Source organism: Drosophila sulfurigaster, chromosome X, assembly GCF_023558435.1.
Source record: "Drosophila sulfurigaster albostrigata strain 15112-1811.04 chromosome X, ASM2355843v2, whole genome shotgun sequence".
Taxonomy (NCBI): Eukaryota; Metazoa; Arthropoda; class Insecta; order Diptera; family Drosophilidae; genus Drosophila; species Drosophila sulfurigaster.
The window spans coordinates 4,789,462-4,812,317 of NC_084885.1; the positions used below are offsets into that span (position 1 = coordinate 4,789,462).

The 22,856-nt window shown below is 34.3% G+C and overlaps 1 protein-coding gene across 1 annotated transcript in view; it reads left to right on the forward strand.

Moving 5' to 3' along the window:
- Positions 1 to 1,816: 1,816 nt before the first annotated feature.
- The window catches only part of LOC133847425 (hormone receptor 4), a 56,589-nt gene continuing 35,549 nt past the window's right edge, over positions 1,817 to 22,856 (forward strand). The window contains exon 1 of the mRNA XM_062282456.1: positions 1,817 to 2,146. The gene's annotated coding sequence lies outside the window, so the exon portion shown is untranslated. The remainder of the gene's footprint in view (positions 2,147 to 22,856) is intronic.

A 22,856-nucleotide genomic window follows, 5' to 3' on the forward strand; every position in this document is an offset into this window, starting at 1 on the left:
GGGAAAGAAACGGATGCGAAAGCGGAAATGCAAACGTTGCTGCCACTCTCTTTCTCTATGATAATATTATTGCATGGAACGCGAAACACGAAACTACAAATGAAATCATAATTTCATTTTAATCAAATACGCACACACACACACACACGAACATAGACAAAAATTGACTTTACAACATTTAAATGAGAAATTAGACTATATTCCATATAGAGCTTTTTAAGTATGTTCTCTCTATATTTTAGACTTCTACAATAAAAGTGTAAAATGATTCAAAACAAAGATCTTTACATAAAAGATACTGACTAAGTAGCAGAAAAACATAAATCAACAGCAAGCAAAATTAAGTAAATCGTCCTCTTACCAAGTGGCGCCATCTATCGTTTGTTCGATTATTGAACACTTGTTGGATGAAATATAATAAGCAAATAATTATTTTTTTTTAATTTTTTAATCTAAATTTTAACTGAATTTAATTTTTAGCGTGTTTTTTTTTCAAATTTAAAAATATCCATTTTTGAAGCATACTTTGAGGATGCAAAAATTAAAATCACTTTACTCAGAAATCCATTGACTTCTTGTATATATTTATATCGATGGCATAAATATATACGAAAAGTTACTTCGTTTAAAAATGTGATGGTAATTTGTATTGCTGATTTTCACAATGCATTCAAATACGCTATATTTTATTTTACCACTTCGTTCTTAAGATTTATCAAATTTTGTATAAAGATATTCAAATATAGATAAAAAGTTCCATTAGCATTTCCCATGCAGAAAACCGTTAGCAAATCGAAATTTGTGAACACTCGAACGATATTACAAATAACGTATATTAACGCAGAACAAAAGCACAGTGGCGACATCTATTAGCTGAAAAAGTATGCAATACTTAGCCGAGACAACAACCAACTTTTTACGATACTACGATTTACGATAAAGTTAACAGAAAATGCAATTCTACTGTTAACTATTCACAAATCTGTTAAAGAGACAATATTTTTATTTAAATTGTTGAAAATACAAAATGTTAAAAGAGAAATTAGAAGAAATATAAATACAAAATATTTTATTTAATAATTCATTTGAATTAATTAATTGAAGTTCAGATTTGGTACAGATTTTAGTCCAGAATTTTCACCTAAAAGATCCTCTGCGCTTCTACATGTGCAGTAATCTGACTCAAAAAGCCGTTAAAACAAATACTCCAACCGATATTCTATGTGCTATCCGAAAAACAAAAGCAAGACTTTACGCTCGCTGCTTCTGCGACCGAAGACAGCGGCAACTAAGTCGACGGCAACTCTAAAGGCAACCGGTTTTTGTACACTTTCATTTAGTAGGCTATACGAATTTTTATAAATTATATGTTCGTTCAAAAACTAATTTATATATGTTATTAAAAAATATGTTGTTTTTAAAGTATAATTTAATTAAATTTCATTTATTTTTTAAAAATATCTTTCATTGTTTATTGTAATAAAATGAAATGCTTTAGTATTTTTCTTTTTGTGTTGTAATTAAATAAAAAAAATTACAAATAGTAAGAATATATTTTGAACATTACCAGAGTTAAAAAATAAACTTTACAAGTCTTAAGTACTTTCTGCATTAACTTTTCGCTCTTTCTTTGAAGAGTACTTGCTTGTCAGTGTGGGCCAAGTTAACAGTTCTGTTACTTGTTTTCTCTGCCAACGTTGCTGGTGTCTTTGGTGTCTCTTGTTGTTATTGTTGTGCGGCGCTTTTGTTAGTTTGTGCGCGCTACTCAAAGACGTTGGTTGTTGCACCAAAACACACCATAATAAAAAAAGAAAAAAAAACGAACACTCAAGAAAAAAACAAAAACACCAAAACAGCAAACAACAAGTATAGTGCAATCCAAGAGATTGTTGTTATTCTATCGAATTGTTTTTATTTTTTTTTTGTTATGTTTGTTGCATTCTAATGTCCTGCATCCGAAGAGGTGAACAACAGTGCTGAGCACAAAGAGAAAGAATTGAATAGAAACGAAACAGAAATCGAAACGCGAGTGCAAAACATCAAAAACCCAAAACCAAAGCTGACATCAGCTGGAGATTCGACCAAAAGTCAGCAGCTAGTTGTGCCGGAGAAGAACGGAAGTGGTGACTGGGGGGCAGCCAAGCGGGTAAGACAAATCTTCCAGAACTGCCGTTAGACTCGAAAATATTTGTGAAGCCAATTTGCTATGTGTGGCAACGTTTGGAGCGAGCTGCTTTTATGACAGAACACGATCTAATTTTGATTGAGTGTGTGTGTGTGTGCCACATATATATTAATGTTCTTCTGTATATACATGTGTGTGTGTGTGTGCAACAACTTCGCGTCAAGTGGAGCTCAGCATGTGCATCTTGGCAGCTGGCAGTTGCAACGGGTGAAAATTCTGTGGCGGCGACAAATACGCCCACTTTCTAGTGGCTAAACCAGACTGCAGGCTGTTCAGTGCTCAGCAGGCGGGCCGAACAAGCTTATGAATGAAGCTTCAAGTGCACAACCTACATGAGAATCGCGTAGAGAGGCGTGGTATACATAATTAATTTCTTACGATACATATTTGCAGCGTCAGAAATGCTTGAAGTTATTGTAAAGAATGTATGATTTAGGTACATTTTGCAGAAATACAATTCTGATTAGCCTCTATCTATTTTTAATGGGAAAATTATTAGACAAAACGGAAATATAGTATACTGCTAATAAACTTAAATGCCGGTTTACATTTGCTTGCGTCTTTATTTTAAAAGTGCTAATGAACAAATAGTATAAATAAGAAACATATACATTCCAATATATTTGGCATATACTTCCTAATTCGTTACTCGTATTTTTCTCGCTTATCATATCCGTTCGTGCTGTAGGGTAGGTCGATATAATCGTTAGGTTCTCAATGACAGCTGTTTTAAAACTTCTCAGAAAAAAATCTAAAATAATGTTGAATTTCCACAAATCAATTTTAATCACTCCGCACATATACTCAGAGAGAAAAATCTAGATGGAAAAGTAGACTGCAAAATTAATTTTTATTTTGTTTTAAATTATCTACATTTTAGAATGTTTGATATTTATTTACAAATTTTCCTTCTGGGTTCAATTTTAAGACTTTTGCATTTTTCAAACAAGATTATAATTTCAAGATCGGTCAATCCAGAATTTGGGTTTAAATTTAAAAATAAATTGTTTGGTTTAATTTTTAAGTTTTTTTCCATTTTTGAAACAAGATTATAATTCTCAATTTCAAGATTGGGCAATCTAGAATCATACAATCTTACTTCAAGATTTTATTTTTGATTTTAGCACGTTTTTTTCTATCCGTGTAGTTAGATCAGCAAACCACATTGCGCCCAACGTGCGGTTACGACCCAACATTTGGCACAGTGTGAGGTATTGTTTCTGCTAATGAATACACTAAAAATGAGGTTCCGTGAATACAAAATTGCGAATGCCCGACTTTTGAGGCAATTGAAGATGTATTACAGAATATAAAGTGCCTAGAAAGTTGCACTTGCCCACAAACCATATGAAGATGGAGCTTGTACTCGTACTTATACGCTGATATGTAGGTCTGTTGTGCATAGGGTATACCAACAAAAAAAAAAGAAGCGCTACGGAACTTATAGCTATGCAAATTGATGTAAAAAACAAAAACAACAAACCAAGACGCAGCGAGTGGGAAAAGTAAGTAAGCAATAGAGATAGAGAGAGAGAGAATGGCAACAATTGAAGCAGTTGCTAAGCTGAGCATCTCGACACATTGAGAATTGCATAGAGAGGCGGCGAGTGGCGCACAACAATCCCAAGAGTTTGCTATGACTTTGACTTGAGACAGTTGGCCTGGATTTTTGGGTTGTTGCTCGTTGCTGGTTGCTGGTTCGCTTGTCGCTTTTTGGTTGCTGGTTGCTGGTCGTAGTTTGCAGGTTTTTCTTTCTATTTTTGTATTTTTTATATTTTTCTTTCTTTGGCTCTCTTGTTTTATTTTGCTTTGTTGCTTTTCACGCTTCTCGGCTCAGGTTTGCGCGCCAAGTGAACTGAACGATGCCGAGTGAATGAGCTGGGTAGCTGGGCAGAAGTGTTGCAGCTGAAAGAGGGGGCAGCAACCGCAGCAACAGTGTCGTCAGTGGCAAGAAATCTTTGACTATTAAGGTTTGCCAGCCTGTGTGTGTATGTGTATGTGATGTGTAGGTAATTAAACAGACAACATCTGCAGTTCAATTCACAGGCATTGCTGCTGCTGCTGTTGCTGCTGATGTTGCTGCTGCAGTTGTTGCTGCGATGCGTTGCAAGATTTATTTATGACTTGACCATTCGCTCAAGCAACCAAACAGAGGGCAGGGGAAGGGCTGCAGCCTGTGGTCTGCTATCTACAGTCTGCACTCTGATGCTGCACGGCTTTGCACGGCAACAAATTCATAAACAACATAGAAATCAAGTTTAGCAGCAGCTGCATCCAAGGCGAGAGAGCAAGAGAGAGCGAATAAACGTATAGTAGGTATGTCCAGTGGGTATAGCAATTTACTGTGCAATTGCCAACTGTGGCAGCAACAAAATCAAGATGTTGTTGCAAGGCCTGGAAAATTCTTCGACACACACACACACAGAGAGCTATAGAGATCCGCAGTGTCTTCACATTTAACTCGGCACTTTTCGTTATTTATTTTTATCAGCATTTTTCTTGAGTGCGGCAGCGCACAAAACAAGTTTTTCCTTCTCCAGCATGCATTTAGTAGAGTTTTTCTTTTCGAGCTTCAGTTCTTCTGATAAACTCCTCAACAATAACAACAACAACAACAATAACATCTTGCCTTTTGCGCTTCGCTGATGTTGCTGCTAGGAATTTAATGCCGCATGGCAACAACAACAACGACAACGATTTTTATTGTTATTATTATTATTATTGCTTTTCGCTATTGCTATTATTATTACTATTGCTCTGCTCAAACTGTCAAATATATCATGCGATCAACAGATTTTTGCATCTCCTTTTGCGAGTTTCGATTCGGGTTTTCCATTTCTGTTCTTCGTTTGGATTCAGCTAAAAACAAGTCAACAAACAGCGTTAAGAAGCCTGTTGCCTGTCAAGTAAGAAACTTACTTTTTATATATGTTAGTTGAACAGGCAATTAAAACATCATTGATAATATCTACAAGCTAATTAGATCCATTGATATTTATTGCGGACCCGCTGCACACTTTCTACGCCTAGCAAAACCTGTCTCTAATACATATTTAGAATCGAAGTCAGAACTGACGTTTTCTCTTACTCTTGTTAAGTGGAACATTCTTACTCTTTGACAGCGTTTCAATTATGGTATCATATATAATTTCAATCCACAATTATCTTTTCTCCTGTGAAACATTTACACTCGTTCAATAATTATATGTATTTGCAACACACACACATAATTATTGTGTCTTCTGTGTATAGAAGTTTTCTTTATGGATATTTTTTGGGTTGCTTTGGCTGACAATTTAGTATATTTTCTACTCTTTGGTATATTTTTGAGTAGTCTTATACCAATATATCAAATACAAATTTTGGTATAATTGTAGTATGGTTGCATAATTTAGTATATTTTGTACTCTTTGTGTGTATTTTATGTAGCCTTATACCAATATACCAAATATAGATTTTGGTATATTTGTAGTATTGTTGCAGTATTTAGTATATTTTCTAGTCTTTAGTATATTTTCGAATATTCTTACACCAATATACCAAATATAGATTTTGGAATATTTGTAGTATTGTTGTAGTATTTAGTATATTTTGCACTCTTTCGTATATTTTTAATAAGTTTTATACCAATATACCAAATAAAGATTTTAGTATATTTTTAGTGTTGTAGTATACTAATTTGGTATATTTTAAGAATAAAATCGCAATGTCATGTTATAGTATATCAATATACCAATATACCAAAAATAGTAAATATTAGTATTTTTGTGGTATATAAATTTGGTATATTTTAAGAATAATACCGCACTGTTTTGCTTTCAATAAAAATGGGCAGCGGTTATCTTACTTTTTTCTTGTTTTTACTTTAAACTATGCGTAAATAAGTCAGCGTCATCTTATTAAAATGTACAATAATAAAATCGAAAATATAATCGCATCCCAAAGCATTGCGCTTATGAGTAATTCTCATTGTTACAGACAGCCTTTCATTAAATGTGATTTCACTCGGTTCGAAGTGCCATTAACAAATTTGAAATTCGAAATTAGCTTTCGGGGGAAATTTGGCTAATGCCCCAATGGCCCACACACCCGAATGTTGTTGCTTTAAGTGGAGATTTGACACATTTCACCAATCCATCATCGCCCAGTTAACTTAAGTTGACAAACCAAATAAAAAAAACTTTCGCATAGCGTATTTTGTAATCCATTCGCGTTGATCTGTCAAAATCAAATCAAACAATCATTTAATTAGCAACCACAGCAACAGCAGCAACAGCAGCAGTACCTAAATGCAAACGAAGAAGCTAAAGAAACGGGGACGTCAACTTCCGCACGCTATAAAAAAAAAAACACACACACAACACACAAAAAGAAGAAATTAAAATTGAAATTGTCTGGGTTGGGAGTCAGTCTCGATGCTTCTTTTGAGAGTCTGCGAGAGTCGTCGTCGTCGTCAGCGGCAGCAACAAGCCTGGGCGTTACCTTATTGGTGAAGACTTTCTAAGCTTTCAAGATTTTTCAAAAGTGTGCAAATATTTCCATATAGAAAGTAAATGAAATTTTTTAGCGCGCAAAATAATTGCCATAGATGCATGCAGAGAGGCCGTGTAGTACTTGCTCGTTAATACAGTATACACAACAAACCCACAAGCACACTTACAGACAACTCGACACAACGACCTACACCTGCAACATCAGCAGCAGCAGCAGCGGCAGCAACAATGCCAAAGGTCTGCGTCAACGTCAACGAAGCATCGTCGCATTGTCAACGGGCAATCAGTGAAAGTTAAATCGAACAATGCAGTCGCCTCTTTTACTTACTCTGTCTCTCTCTCTCTCTCTCTCTCTCTGTCGCTCTTTCTCTCTACCTCGCTGACTCAGTCTCGTGTCCACCTGCTCTCTCACAGCTGGAGCTGTCGTTGGTCGGTTGTAGGCGCGCCGCAGGTGCCATTGTTGTTATTGTAATTTCACACTCTCAACGAGCAAAAGTGAAAAGAATGCTCAAGCCAAAAAAAAACTAAAAAACAAAGTAAAGAAAAAACAAAATAGCTTACGCTTACGCTCACGCACCCAAAAGATCAAAAGCTCTCGCTGAGGAAGCGGACGAAGCGACAGTGACGACGGTGTTGGTGACGGCGACAGCAACAGCAACGACGACAGCAACTGAGATGGCGACAGCAACTGAGACGCTGACGCCGACTGCGACTGCGACTGCGAGAGGTTCATCAATTTAATTAACGCGCGTGTGAAACGCAACGGCAACAGCAACGGCCAACAATAGCAACAACAAATTTGACAGCGCTGTCAGTTAAACAGTTAAGCCAAAAGTGTACGAGACACAACACAACAAAAGAGACAATACACACACACACACCCATTCGTACACACCATATTGGGCAGTAGAAACTATTGTTCATAAGTATGAGTAATTAATATTATTATAAATAATTCCATAGAAATTAACTTAATTTTTTAGAAGGAAAGAAAGACTTTCCTCTCAGCCTCAATATGCTCACTGTTTCTTAAAATATTTAAAATTTCGTGAAGTCCATTGGAACATTAAAATATAATATTGTATATATTTCGAAATTCAATTCTGCAATAAAACAAAAATATAACTCAAATATTCGATTTTTTGAAATATGACAATCAAAGCCATACAATATAACTCAATTTAATATTTCAATATCATAACTTAAAATCATAAAAATATAGTTGAAGGGAATTAGATTGAAAAATACTATTATTAAGAGATTCACTAAAAATAACTTAAATGCTAAAAAAAAACATTTTATAGTTCTGCTTCTTTTGCTTCTTTTAAAGTAGACAGTTCTATAGTATTATATATCACGCTTCATATCGCTCATCTGATCGAAAATAACATATATATATATACAATATGGGGTCGGAAATGCCTCCTTCTGATTGTTAGACACATTTCCTGCAGGCATAAAAGATTAATAACGTATAGGTAGCGATTACAGAACATTTTAAATGTAGCTCTTCTGATACACTGCTATTTTAAAGTACACAACTCTTTTAAATTAAATGTATCACATTATTTCCAAGTTTATAAATAAAAAAATATAAAAATAATTAATTTTTCGTGTCCTTTAACTACCCACCTTTAATAAATTGCCAGCTAATTTCATTTAACTTCATGCTTTTAACTACAACTGATCTTTCCCATATGCAAATCCCAAGCTTGTCCCATGTTTTTGCAGGAACATGCATTAAAGATTAAAAATAAACTTGATCATCTTGCCGGAGAGAGATCTTCCCCAGAAAATGGGTGCGTCCCGCTCTTAATGTTATACATACATATGTATATACAAATATGTATTTTTGGCTTATGGGAAGTCGAAATGGGGGTAACGGACTCCCCCCTCCTGAAAGCTGAGTAATACTTTTTCGTAACATCAACCATAAACCCCTATCAATTATTGTAGATGATGAATACCCTTTTTTTTTTGTTTGTGTGCATGTTTTTTTTCGAAAATAATTTCGCAGTTAATTCGCCCGCATGAATGAATGAAATGGGCAAATCAGAGTTATTTCTTTATGCTGATTTCGTTGCTCTCCGCTGTGTCGTTATATGTTTGTTTTTGTTATAAATTACATGCAAATACAATTTATTGAAGGTGAACGGAAATGTGAACTAATTTTTGAATGATTAATGCGTTTTATGCGTCTCGCAGACCAAAAGTGATTTACTTTAATTAATTAAATGCTAAGTTACAACAACGACAACACGTGGCTGTAGAAGAGGCCGAAGACGTTTGGTATTGGTAGCTGGCACATGGAAAATGTAGCCAAGCCAAGTAGTCGACAATCGGTAGTCAGCAGCCAGCGAAGCGCTTAAAAGTTTCTTGACCTTCACGGCGCTGTTTTCTTTGCGCAACAACAACAAAATAGAAAAACAGCAGCAGACAGGCAGTAAATAGCAACAGCAACAGCAACAACAGCAACGACAACAACGAGAGCTGTAACAGCAACCGATTCATAACTCACGACTTTCGCGACAATTTTCACCTATAACTCATCTAAATGGTAACGAACAAAAATATAAAAAAAACCCGCCAAAAAGGCCAAAAAAACACTTAAACCCGTTTCATGCCGAAAAAGATACTCTGCAACCTGCAAGTGCAAATTGCTTTGGTCAACACTTTGGCCAGCGCCTCTAACATTTTGGCTCTACAACATTGTTATTTATGCCAAGAAAGTCCCTTTCATTGCGAAGCACTTTCTTATCGTCCATTAATATTACGTATACGTCATTTGCATCTAGAACTTTCTCCGCTTGTTTCTGCGAATGTCTAATTAAGCGCCATTCATCTAACTCTCTTTTCATACTCAACCATACTATTAATTTAATTTCCAATCAAATCGATAATTAATCTATTTCTGATTTATGATCTTTACCATGGAATTTGTTACAATCGTTTGATTAATAGTTTAATCGTGGTATAACTAGAACATCTTGATCTACTAATACTATAAATCGAATGAGTTTTATTAATTGTGTGAACTCTCGATCTTCGCTTGATAAAATAGGAATCAATTAAGTATTGATTTGGAACAACTTTCTAGCCGAAAACATACCTCAACTTTTATTTATTTAGTCTAGAAATATCCAACACTTTGAGCATTTATTTTAGTTTAACAAATTTTATATTATTCAATTTATTTGATAATGTTCAATTTGATAACAATAATTGAACATGATTTGTAGTTAATAAAGTATATTTATATTTCATAATTTTGTTTTTGTTGATAATGTTAGAGTATTTTGATATCGTCTGCGCTTCTGTCAACTTGTCTTTATTTTGCACACACTTAATAAAGATTTGATTTTTATGTTGGCATGTGTTAAGTACCCGCAATGTATATGCAAATATATCTACATAAACGATATATTTTTCGTTGTGTATAACTAATTGCAAATTTGCCCAAAAGACAACGCAAATAATTCAAAATATTTTGCGCGACTTGTGCATATTAATTTGCCACATAAATTTTGCAATTTTATGACAGGACATATTTTTTTTTTGTTTTGGTTTTCAAGTTTTTGGCTTTTATTAATTTTTATTTTATAATATTTGATTTTGCGATCGTTGTTTGTTGCTGTTGCTGTTGCTGTGGCTGGCGGTCAACGCCAAAGGCGACAAATATTTATATATTGCAAATGAAAAAGAGATTTTTTTCCTTTCTTTATATTTTTTATGTGCATCATTAGAAAGTGAATTGCGCGTGTGTTGCCGGTGGAGTTGGCTGTTGGTTGTTGGTTGCTGGTTGCTGTTGTTGTTGTTACTGGTTTGCTGACTGATCAGCAGCACCTTTCTCTTAACGAGAGAGCGAACTGAGAAATAAAAATAAAAGCAACAACACAAAATCCAGACAAACGCGAAATAAATATAAAAATCAAAAAGCAAAAAAAAAAAAGAGAAGAGAAAAACAAAATGCCAAAATCGATTCGTTTCGGTTGGAAACTTGGCAGCCAGACATGGATCGGGCCAACTTGAAAGATGGAGTTGGCGTTGTGCTCAGATCATGGAATACACATGACCAACCAACAAGTGCTGAGGCTGGGTTAGAGGAGAGTGGAGAGGGAGGAGAGGGGACTGGGGGTTAATGTGCCAGCGGCAACGGTAGCAATGGACAATTTATGAGGAGCACCGCCTGCATTTTTATGGCCAAATAAATTAAATGCAAATTAACGAAAATATTTTGAGCAAATAAAACAAAAAGTGGAAAAGACTTGAAAGAAAAATAAGCTAAAATGAACTTTGGCTAGAAAGCCGCTCCCATGTCCATGTAATATGCATTGTCAACGGATTCGTTTTGGCTCTGGCTAGCTAATTTAAAGCTCTTCACTCTTGATGATGTCCAAGCGAATCAGTCTCGAAACTCCTGAGAGCCAAATCATACCAGCCAAGATGATTGTAAATTATGTTTACAGACATCATCTTCTCCTTCTCCTTTGCCTTCGTCTCGACTTGCATGTCATTAAGATGAGACATACTGTGAAATTGGCCCACAACAACAGCAACAACAACAGCAGCATTCAGTTAACAAACTCAATTGCCGTCTAATTTGGCTAATACTTATGTCAATCATTGTATTATTTTTATGATTTCATTTCGGCGAGCTTTGCCGTCTTCATTATATAATTAATTTAATTTAATATTGTCATGCATTTGAAAGACAAAACTTAGTTCATTGTCTGTAAAATTGCTTAAGTCAAAGATAAACATATGTATAATTTTTAATATTTTGGTCTGCTTAAACGATTAACTCTGCTGAAGTGGCAAAAACAGCTTAAGACTCTTCAATAATCTCGAATAGGAAACGCAAATAAATAAATCTCGATATTCTAAAATGATTTTCGAATTGAAATTTGCGGCACATCGAGTGGTTGTTTTTGCCATTTTTGGAATTGGCCATGTCCGTATCGGTGTGAGCAACCAGTTAGTTAACTGTGAACTTTGCGCCTTAATTAAATGTTAATACAACCACTTTTGGTTTCACAGGGCCCCACGGATGCAGAGTCAGGCAGTGTTGTTCAGCTTTTTTTTTTTTTTGTTTTTGGCCATTAACCGAGGCCCGTTTCAGTTTGTGTTTCACTTTTGTTTTCATTAAAAACCATTAAAAATTGCTTTGACTGTTGTGAGGTGTATTTTGCTGTACGTTTTGCAGCGACTGAACAAGTCGAACACTGACAGACACAGGTAAGCAGGAAGGTAACGATCTGCAGTGGATGTGGAAGGGAGGGAAGCAGACTTAATGGGAGTAAGTAGGAGCGCAGTGTGTGTGGGAGGAGGGAAAGGGGTCAGTTTTCTATGTTTCTCAGGCGAACGTGGTCAACAACATGCGACAATTGAAAGTGTTGTCAATTTCAGTTGGTTTTTTTTTCTCTGTTTTCTGTTTGTTTGTTTGTTTGCTTTCGTTTGCTGGCTTTGACGTAGTGCGTCCATTTGGCGGCCACTTTGGCTGCTGCTGCCTCAGATTTCCGTCATTAATGTCATGCGACATTAAACTTTGTTGTTGCTGCCTGCTGCTGCTGCTTGGCAGCTTGTTATTTTTATTAGCATAGTTGTTGTTGATATTATTATGATTATATTTCGCATTGTCTTTTGGCGGTCGACCAGCGCCCAACGCTACTTCAACAGCAACCAGTTGACCTGCTCCACGAAAGAAAAAAACACGTCTTCAACTCGAAACTCAAACTCAAACTCAAAACTTGTGCTTTTCATTTTCATTTTCATTTCTCGTATCATGCCCTGCTCTCGTTGCCGCTTGCCTCTTGCCTCTTGCCACTTGTCATGCGAATCGAGTTTCAGTTACACCAAAAAAATAAACAAACTGACAACAACACAAAATATTCATATACAAAACAGAAAAACTTGACAATTAAGGGCAATGCAGTGGGAAGTGTGCGAAAAAGTGTAACAAGAACTTGAAACAAGATTCAGATATGTCGGACAGCAACCCTATCGTCTGACCTCACTCTAAATGGCTTTCATTGCTTGATGGCCAATACACAAAGATATGGGATTATTTTTTTATACATAAATATAATTTGGCAGTATCAGAAGTGTAAATTTATTAAGCACTCGTATGCCATAAATTTAGTAGCATGAACAAAGTACAAAAAAAAAGAACGAAATACATCATTTAATCTATATTTCAATTAAATACTACTGTGGGCGAAAAGTACGGGGAATTTCTTCTGAATCAATTTCATCCTCTTCAAGCTAATTCCCTTCCGATAAAATACACTTATGCGAAAGTTTTTGTAAATCCTCAAAACATGCCAAATAGTCCCGTTCCGGTATAGACATCTGCGCCTTCTTCAACATTTCCCGGAGTGATCTCTAGGGTTTTGGGAATAAAACAATGTCACTCGAAGACAAATCAGGAAAGTACGCTGTTTGTGAAACGATATAAGTCAAATTTTGTTCGAAATGATCACGAACAACAAGTGAATTTATAAAGTATATAAAGTATTTTCGGTACCAAACGAGATTTGATTTTTCATAGGCCTCAAAATGGCTTTCACAGATCCTTCTGATAATCCGATCATATCAGTCAGATGTCTAGCAGTTAATCAACGATTTTTGTGCACCAATTACTTCACTTCAATCATGTGATATTCATCTCTCAATTATCGTCTGGAGCGCTTCAAGTCATCAACAAGTTCCCGACACACTTTGAAGTTTTTGCAGTACTAATAAACATTTTTCTGTGACATGGTAGAATCAGCAAAGGCCTTCCGCAATATCCTCAATATTTCCGCAGCCAAAATATTATTCAACTAACAAAACTTGTCGGATCAATTAAGACATTGTAAAAATCGAAAAATCCAACTGAAGAAAAAAAGAACTAGCCCCAAATGTTAAACCCAAGAAGTTTAAACTAAAAATTCACGTTACTCACAGAAGTTCATAACATAAATATTATACTTTCGAGTAATTTACATTTTTGTTATGCTCCTCTCTCCTTAGGACTTTAAAGTGTATTTCTTCTAGAAAATTCCTCAGCTTATAGAGAATATTATAACACACTTTACACAATTTGACAGCCAAGCGTCATTGGTAGCCTTCAACATTCATGTCTTTTGTCTTTTATTCACTTTACAACAAAATAACAGCTTTACTAAACGATCCCCTTGTGCATATTATGCCACTTAAATAATACAAATGCTAACAATGATATTAAGCTGATCGATTGTAACAATATAACAAGCGATATCATAATTTAATTGTAAGTTGTAAATTCATACGTTTATACGTTACAAGTTCATTCGATTTCTTTTGAATTTGTGACAAATTTATAATGATCCAAGCGCCGACATAATAAACTCATTAAGTCATTTGGCTTTGGCTTTGGCATCAAAAACAATCATTTTTTATCAATTGATTGACCCAGCCAAAGGGGTGAGGAACGGGGGGGACGATGGCTCACCTTATCGACCCAGTTGAAGCTAAAGCTTTTTCTTTGCGAGTCAAGTCAAGTGTAGGGCACACACACACACACAGACACATAAAAATACAATCAATCGAATCATATTTTGACCTTTTCGGCGTATTAAACAAATTGGATTTTTTTCTTGGTTTTTTCTTCATTGAATCTCGTGGACATAAAAGGCCAATCAAAAGAGTCGTGCAATCGTTGTTGTTGTGGTTGTTGCTTGTGCTTTTATCGTGTATCTAGTTGTTGTTGAGCATTTGACTTGACTTCTTCAATGACCCACTAACTGAAGCCATCGAGCACGGAAGTGGACAACAAGTCAACGTGTGTTGTTTTCTCACATTGAGGGGGCATTTAAAAATAATTATATGTTATTTTATAGTCTGCGATTTATTTGACTTTTCAAATTATAATTCTAAAACGAAATCCGGTCAGCGAATATTATGTATACGTAATCAAAATAGTGTACTTACAATTTTGCGCTACCATCAAAGAATCGTCTCCCGTTGGTCTTTGCAATTATCAACTCTTAACTATCTCCAAGTCATGCTGCATTGTTCCTCTTCTTATTCAAGAGTCAAGAGAGGGCAACGCTTGATTGCCTCATTTGTTGCACGCATTTTGCATGCTCCATATAAAAGAATTCGTACAATAAAAGTGGCGAAAAAATATAATAGCAAACCAATTTAGCGCACTTTAAAAATAAGTATGTCTATTTTTAATTTGTTCCATTATTTTTTTTTTCGACTTTTTCATTTTTACTGACAGCAACAATTAATAATCGCTATTGTTGTTGGCTTGTTTTGTGGCAAGCGGCGCTTTTCATGCAATAATTTTCAGCTTCCGCAATTCAAATGTATAATGGAAAATTTGGCAATAGCAAATGTAGCCAAAGAGCTAGAGCATGATTCATGAATTTACGTATAGTATTTAATATCCGTGATTAGCGTTTTTTTGTGTAATTTAAATATGAAATACTCTTTAAAGAACTCATAATTCCAAAAGGGAATACTATCAAATCGAAAAGCATTCAAATTTTCAAAACTATAATATGAAATATATATTTTTTGTATTGTTTATTGATACAACAAGTTAAAAAGTTACACTCAAGTATGCTCGACTGTGAGATACTCGCAACCCATTTCCAATAAAACCATATTCTACAAATGTATCGAAAAAATACAAAAATATAGCAAATGTTATTCGAAATATACCATAGAGTATAAAATATACCAGATTGTCAGCAAAATCCATGATATATTTTGTATTAAAATATAAATTTAATTTTGTAGAAAATGTAAAACGTATAGAGTATTTGATAGTTCATGTCATAGGTTTATTTTCCCCTATTTGCTTTATAGTTAGTATTTGCAGTAACAACAAATGCAGCAAAAGAAAATGTTTAAATTTAATATATGCAACAAAAACAAAACAATTCTCAAATACAAAATGAGATAATAAATATAATGGGAATGGCGAGCCAATTTTTAGCCTGTTTGCTTGTGCACAAAGTTTAGGCGTCACAATTTTCAATTATTATTATTATAATAATGATTTATAGAACCAGTTATTGTTGCTCTTCGTTGATGATGTTGTTGCTGTTGATGTTGTTGTTGCTGTTGTTGTTGTTATGTATTACGCGTATCGTTACCTTGACCAGATATACATCGTAATTGAAAAGTTCCCACAGTGAGACCCGAAAATAAAAAAAAATAATATACTTATAAAGATACACGGCAACAGCAACGACAACGACAACAAATCATTTCCCGCTTCGAATGCGATTTCAAGGCGAAACCTTTCAATGGCCGCGAAGGGTGCACGCGTGCAAAGGGGCGTGTCAGCGGAAGAGGAACCGAAGGGGGCCGGGGGCTAGGGGAACGCAACGTAAAACAAAATATTGAAAAGAAAACAAAAATGAATGACAACAACAAATGCACGAAGGCTACAATGTTGCTGAAGTTAAAGTACGCCTCAATTTGAAAGAGACAAATAAATAAGCATCAACGAAATCGAGATCTTGTCAAAAACATACAACAATCAAGTGATAGTCTGCTAAGCCGGATACCCTGGAAATTACAAGCTGAAAACTATTTTGGAATGACTGAAATTTGATGTAGCATTTTGTATTTGTATAACACTTAAACTATAATCCAACAATCTAATAGAATACAAAAGTATACATATATTCAAATAAATTTTTAAAGTTTTAAGTTTAAAATATATTTTTAGATATATTTGAATATGAACAATCAAATGACTGCAAATGAAAAATGTAAAATTTCATTAATTTTTAAAATTGCCTAAAAGTAAAAATAAATTTCAAGATTACACCCATTTAAATATGAATTTCCTCAATTTTAAATATTACAAAGCTTGCTAATGGAAAATGGATTTAATTGGATATACAAAAAATAGAATAACCAGAAAGAGGGCAATTAAAACGAAATTATATATAATTTAAAATTTTAAATATTGCTTAACTGTAAAAATATATATTGAAATATTATAACAATTAAATCCGTGCTCTCTGTTATTTTTAAATATTACGAGGTATGGTCATTGAAGACCGATTTAATTCAATATAGCATGATCCATAAAAATAAGAAAAGATTAATCAGCAAGACTCCAAATTAAAAAAAAAAGGAAATACAATTTGAAAATTAGAAAAATGTAAATGTAAAATGAAACATAATATCCAATTAAATCCGTGCTGTCTGTTATTTTCAAATATTACGAGGTATGGTGATTGAAGACAAGTCTAATTAGTATCTAGAAAGACATTTACGCGTAGATAGTGCAATTTGAGTGGGTGTGAGGTCTCTCTAAAACAAAGTACACGGCTTTATTAGTCTACCCATCGTGTGATAGAAGTTGTTTGCACTGTTTGCAGTAGTAAATTACGACTACAGTAGCTACACTGGATGGGCAAAATTGCAGCCCACACATGCAATTAAAGCGAGCACTTCCGTAACGGAATTCGATGCCCACGTCTTGAGGGCATTGCACCTTAAAGCAGAGAGAGGTCACAAATTACTTACACAGATCTATCAGATAATGAGTGGCAAACAGTTGTTTTAAACCGCTTCAACATACACTTGAAGTTTGGAACGTAGAACAACCGTTAAGATGAAATGTTAAAATTTAAATATTTGAATTCACTTTCTCCAAATCAAGAATTCACAATTCAAAGGTTTATTAATAGAAGAGACCTGTATAGCTTGAAGACTCTTGCTTTCAATAACAATTATGCGAATCAAGTAGAAATTAATTTAAAGAATTATTGATGTTATGTTATTACTAATAAAAACAGTTTCAAATGTGGCTGCATAACTCAACTTTGTTGTTCGCTGTTCGCCTACTTTTCGATGCATTATCGACAACTAGCTCGAAATTCAAGTCGCCGTATTTGAAGATCAGGAAGCGAAAAAAGCAAAAGTGTGACATAATAACGAGTCATAAACAATGCACCGTCAACAATCATTGACTACACATACGGGCGGGGGGGAATTGTCTATGAAATCATCTGCGGTTGAATGCAACAACTAATGCTAGACAATTATTGCCATTACGAGGGGCATATTAGATAAAATGCTGCCCTCCCTTTGTGCCAGCACTCCTTTTCTCGATTAGCTTCATATCGATTACCGAGCGCATGCAAACACTTCCCCATTTATTACATATATGCTTCGGCATATGCATATGCCCCGACTCGATCCCAGTCCCAGTCCCAGTCCCAATCCCAATCCCAGTTTCAGTTGCAGCAGTGGCAGTGGAAGTTCGAGTCGACTGCACACCAAAAATAACAGCAACAAAAAAAAAAAACAACTAAGAAAACTATAGTGGAGTGTGCTCAACTGTGAGATACCCGCTACCCATTTTGAGCACTGTGCGGTATTATTCATATAAGTATACCATATGAATATACCGTAAAAATACTTAAAATATACCGAAGGATATATTTGGTATATTAGTATACTAATAAATTGCAGAGCGGTAGTATTCTTAAAATATACCATACTAATATACCGCAAAAATACTAAAATATCCCAGAGGCTACATCTGGTATAATAATATATTGATTTATGACCGCATGGTATTATTCTTAAAATATACCAAATTAATATACAGCACAAAAGCTAAAATATACCGAAGGCATTATTTCGTATATTGGTAAATCATAACGTGACAATAAGGTATTATTCTTCAAATATACAAATTAAATATACCGCAAAGTACTAAAATATACCGAATGCTATATTTGGTATAATAATACAAGTATATTATTTGATGGCTGTGTGGTATTATTCTAAAAAAATATATTAAATACCAATATACCAAAAATACTAAAATGCACCGATAATGCGGTATTATTCTTAAAATATAACAAATAAATATATTTCAAAAATACTAAAATATACCAACTAAGGTATTTGGTATATTAACATACTCTTATATGACAAGGCGTCATTATTCTTAAAATATACCGACTTAATACATCGCAAAAATACTTAAATATACCAAAGGCTATATTTGGTATAATAATATACTGATTGATGACAGCGTGGTATTAAAATACCACACAAATTAATATACCACACAAAACGGAAATATACCGAATGCTTTCTTTGGTATATTGATAAGACATGACAATAAGGTATTATAAATATACCAATTAAATATACTGCAAAAATACTAAAATATATTGATGGTTGTATTTGGTATATTAGTATACCAATACACACCAGTATAGTATTATTCTTAAAATATACCAAATACCAATATACCAAAAATACTAAAATACAGCGAAGACTTTATTTCGAATATTAGTATACTATTACGAGTATATGATTAAATCGTTTTGACTCCTTCTGCAGGGACAAAGTTATAATACCCTTTTACGCTATGGGTAGCGGGTATTAAAAAGTATCGAAACCGAAACCAAAACGCAAAGTGTACGCAAAAAAAACCTTAATTACAACAACAACAACAAGAGCAACGAATGCAGCAAATGAAGTCAAGCAAAACCTCAGACCCAGTCAACAGTCATCAGTTGTGTGTGAGTTGCTTGTGAGCTGTGAGCTGTGTGTGAGTAGTGAGTAGTGAGTAGTGAGTGAATCTGTGTCTGTTCCAGTTCCAAGCAGGGCTATCATATGACCGCAAGTCGCTCCATTGAAGCATTGCGAATTTTTTGCTTCTCTTACCTTTGCTTTTTGTTTTGGGCACACACCCAGCTGAAAGACACAAACGTGTCGAGGCGCTGAGACCTAAACTAAGAGCATGAGCGGCAAATCGACATAGAAATGGCAAATGGCAGTTGGCGACGGAGCTGAGAGATCAAGATGGAGATGAGACTGAGACTGAGGCTGAGCTTCAGCCCTGGTCTGGTGAGCTGCGTCCATTGTCTTTTTTTTTTTGTTGTTGTTTGTGTTTTGTTCGATTATAATGATGTGACGCCAATGGGATGATGTAATAATCTCAGGCCCTGGCCACGTAATCATCAACTAAACAACTTTGCTTAATTTGTTTAGCCTCAATGCGGTAGCTCTCGTCTCCTCTCTTCCTTTTCATTGTTGTTGTTGTCAGTTCCAGTTGAAGTTTCTTTCGCTTTTTGATTTCTATCATAAACAAACGAAACAGCAACAAATATGATTTTTATTATGTCGGCAGCATGCACTTGCTACTAAAAAATAAACAACTTCTATAAAACAACTGACAACCAAGCAAAATGTTTTTTCCACAATCAAAATTGAAAACTTGTTCCTTTTATGACATTTAACTTTTGGGCATTTCCTTGAGCCCATAATCCACACATGCAATTGTTGTAAAAGACGTTGTTCATGACACTCGAAAATAAAAAACTATAGAGTAATAAAAATAAATAAAATAATGTCTGCCAAAGGCGCTTTATTGAAATATATTTCGATTATAAAACAGACAAAAACTACAACTACAGCAACAAAATACGTTTTTTGTTTTATTTAAATAAAATTAATTTGAAAATTTCAGTTATTTCAAGGGCACAACATATCTTAATAAACTAAGTGGAGCAAAACATTAGCTGCCAAAATAAACAATAAAATTAAAAGATCAAAATAATAGCTGCCAAAATGAAGCATATTATTATATTAAACACTATGAAAACACATTTCTAAAGGCAACTAAAGGCAACTGCAAAAAATAAATTAATTTTGTTAAGTAAACTTTGTTAAGTTAAAGTAATTTTTAAATATTGATTCTAATTTATAGTTATTTATAACACATACATATGTATATTAATAAATAAAATAGAACCAAATATTAACTGGCAAAATAAAACACTTTATTAAACACTTGTAAATATAAAGGTTGTTAAAGCTTTCAATTAAATTAAATTACTATGAATACAAATAAAACTATAAAAGCCACTGTAAATATAAACATAAATACAAAAAAAATATATTATTCAATATTTTACATGAATTAAATTTGTTTTGCAATGAATCATAGAATAACTTACTTATATCTTATAAACTTAATTTACTTTGTTTTGCTATGAATCACATTACAACTTAATAAATTCTTGTAATTATAAAATAAGTTACACCTTCACCTAGACTCAATCAAAATTCATTGTCAATCCAAAGCAAACATGCCAATAATATTTTGGTTAATTTGTGTTATGCTTTAACCAACATTTGCCATAATTCACAACTTGCAAGTTGGCCACGGTCTGTCAGCTCTGTCATTATAATAACAAATATAGTACAACAACGAAAAACTCCCCCACGCATCGCATCGCATGGCGAAGTATAACATTGTGTATGGAGTTTATTATTATTTGTGTAAATAGTTGAGGTCTTGCGACGATTGTCATCCTTGGCAAATTGTTATTTGATTTAATTAACACTTGACTTTTAATTAGTGCAAATGTGTTTAAGAGTTTTGTTTGCAGAGCGTACTATTGTTATATGGATTTGAAAGAAAGCGTGACTTGTGCTTTCAATGCACTCAAACAATAAAAACGAGTCTCTCGAAATCGAATAGGTTTCGCCTACAACAAAATTTCATAATCGAATCGTGTGTCGTAAGCGTATGAATTTTGAACAGCGTTGTTGTTTTTTTTTGCAGCAGCAGCAGCAGCAGCAACAACAGCTTTGCCATGTAAAGTCTCACTCAGAGTCTGGCACAGAAATATGAAAGAATTCTGTTCAGCTGACTTTTGTGGGCGTGGCAGACAGTGGTGTTGCTTAGGGAGGGGCCGTCGTCAAGACAAAATGAAATCAGCGCAAGGCGAATTGTGTGTGTGCTGTTGTTTGGTTTTTGGGTTTTTGATTTCGGTGCGCTTTTTTACCCACGCCATAGAAAACAAAAGACTTAGGAAACGAACTTGCCCCCAAGACAAGTGATGCAAAAAATGTGGCACAGCCGCGCGGCAGCAACAACAAACACTGAAATGTGAATAGGAACAAAATGTTGCAGCGAATTAGTTGCACGTTTGCTCGACTTATTGTTGACTCGATTGCAGCTGCTGCTGTTGTTGCTTCTGTTGTTGCTGCTGCTGTTGCAGAACAAACCGCTCATTAGGCGCATTAAATGCAACTGTGCTTTCGCTCTTGTTGTTGTTGTTGATGTTGTTGATGTTGCTTGGCATCGTAATTACCCGACTAGTAGCAACTCTTATGTTAACACAAATGCCCTGTTCACACACTCACATTCCATGTGGCGCATTGCGTAGGCTGTCTGTGCAAATATTTTGCCATTTGCTGAGTTCAAGGCTCACATACAGACATATCCACGTATCCCACGCCCTGTCGTGACAACAACAACTTGCACTCCGTCTGTGATTTAACCATACATACAGCTCAATTACAGCTGGACTTTGTTGTTACTGAGCTGCTGAGCTGCATTAGAATTACGCTTGTTTTGATTTCCAGGAAGTTCTGCAGCCGCAGTTATTGAACATACCATTTCACAGCAACAAAAGTATTTGCCAACCAACTCTAGTATTTATCTATATCATTATTCTACCTACATTCATTTCCTAGTTGTCTAAATTATATTTTCAAAATTGCTTCTGGCCCAAAAAGTCATTAGTTAATGTAGCTAAATTAGTCATCTAGTGGTCTCTAAAATGTATTCACTTCCTATAAGAGAAATCGCAAAAAAAAATATCACACTTTTTAAAGACGTTATTCTGCTGTTTTCCATATATTTATTTACTGCGACAATAAATCCATAAATAATAGGAAATGAGTAAGCCGATAACAATAATGAAAAATTTCACACCTCAAAGCAGTTTCAATTACAATTATCAAATAAATCAATAATTCATTTTCATATTCCAAATATATTCAATTCAATAAAGTGAATAAAAGCACGCCTTTAAAAGTAAAATTTAAAAGAAATTTATAATTCGAGATGATAAAAGTATTGTGATTTTTCATTTGTTTTTCAACAGCTTTTAATCTTATTAACTTAAAACTTTTTACAAAAATGTTGTATTTTAATTTATGCTAAAATACTATGTATATACAAAAAGGCATTTCATTATCTGTTGCATATTTATCCAATCAAAGAAAAGTACAAAAAATATAATTTTTCTTTTTAAATGCAGAATTTTTTTTGGGCATCAACTAATTTCGAGAATATTGGGTTTTAATAAATTTAAAGAAATATACTACCATAATAAAAAATTCTTTTAAATATCTGTTGCAGTTGC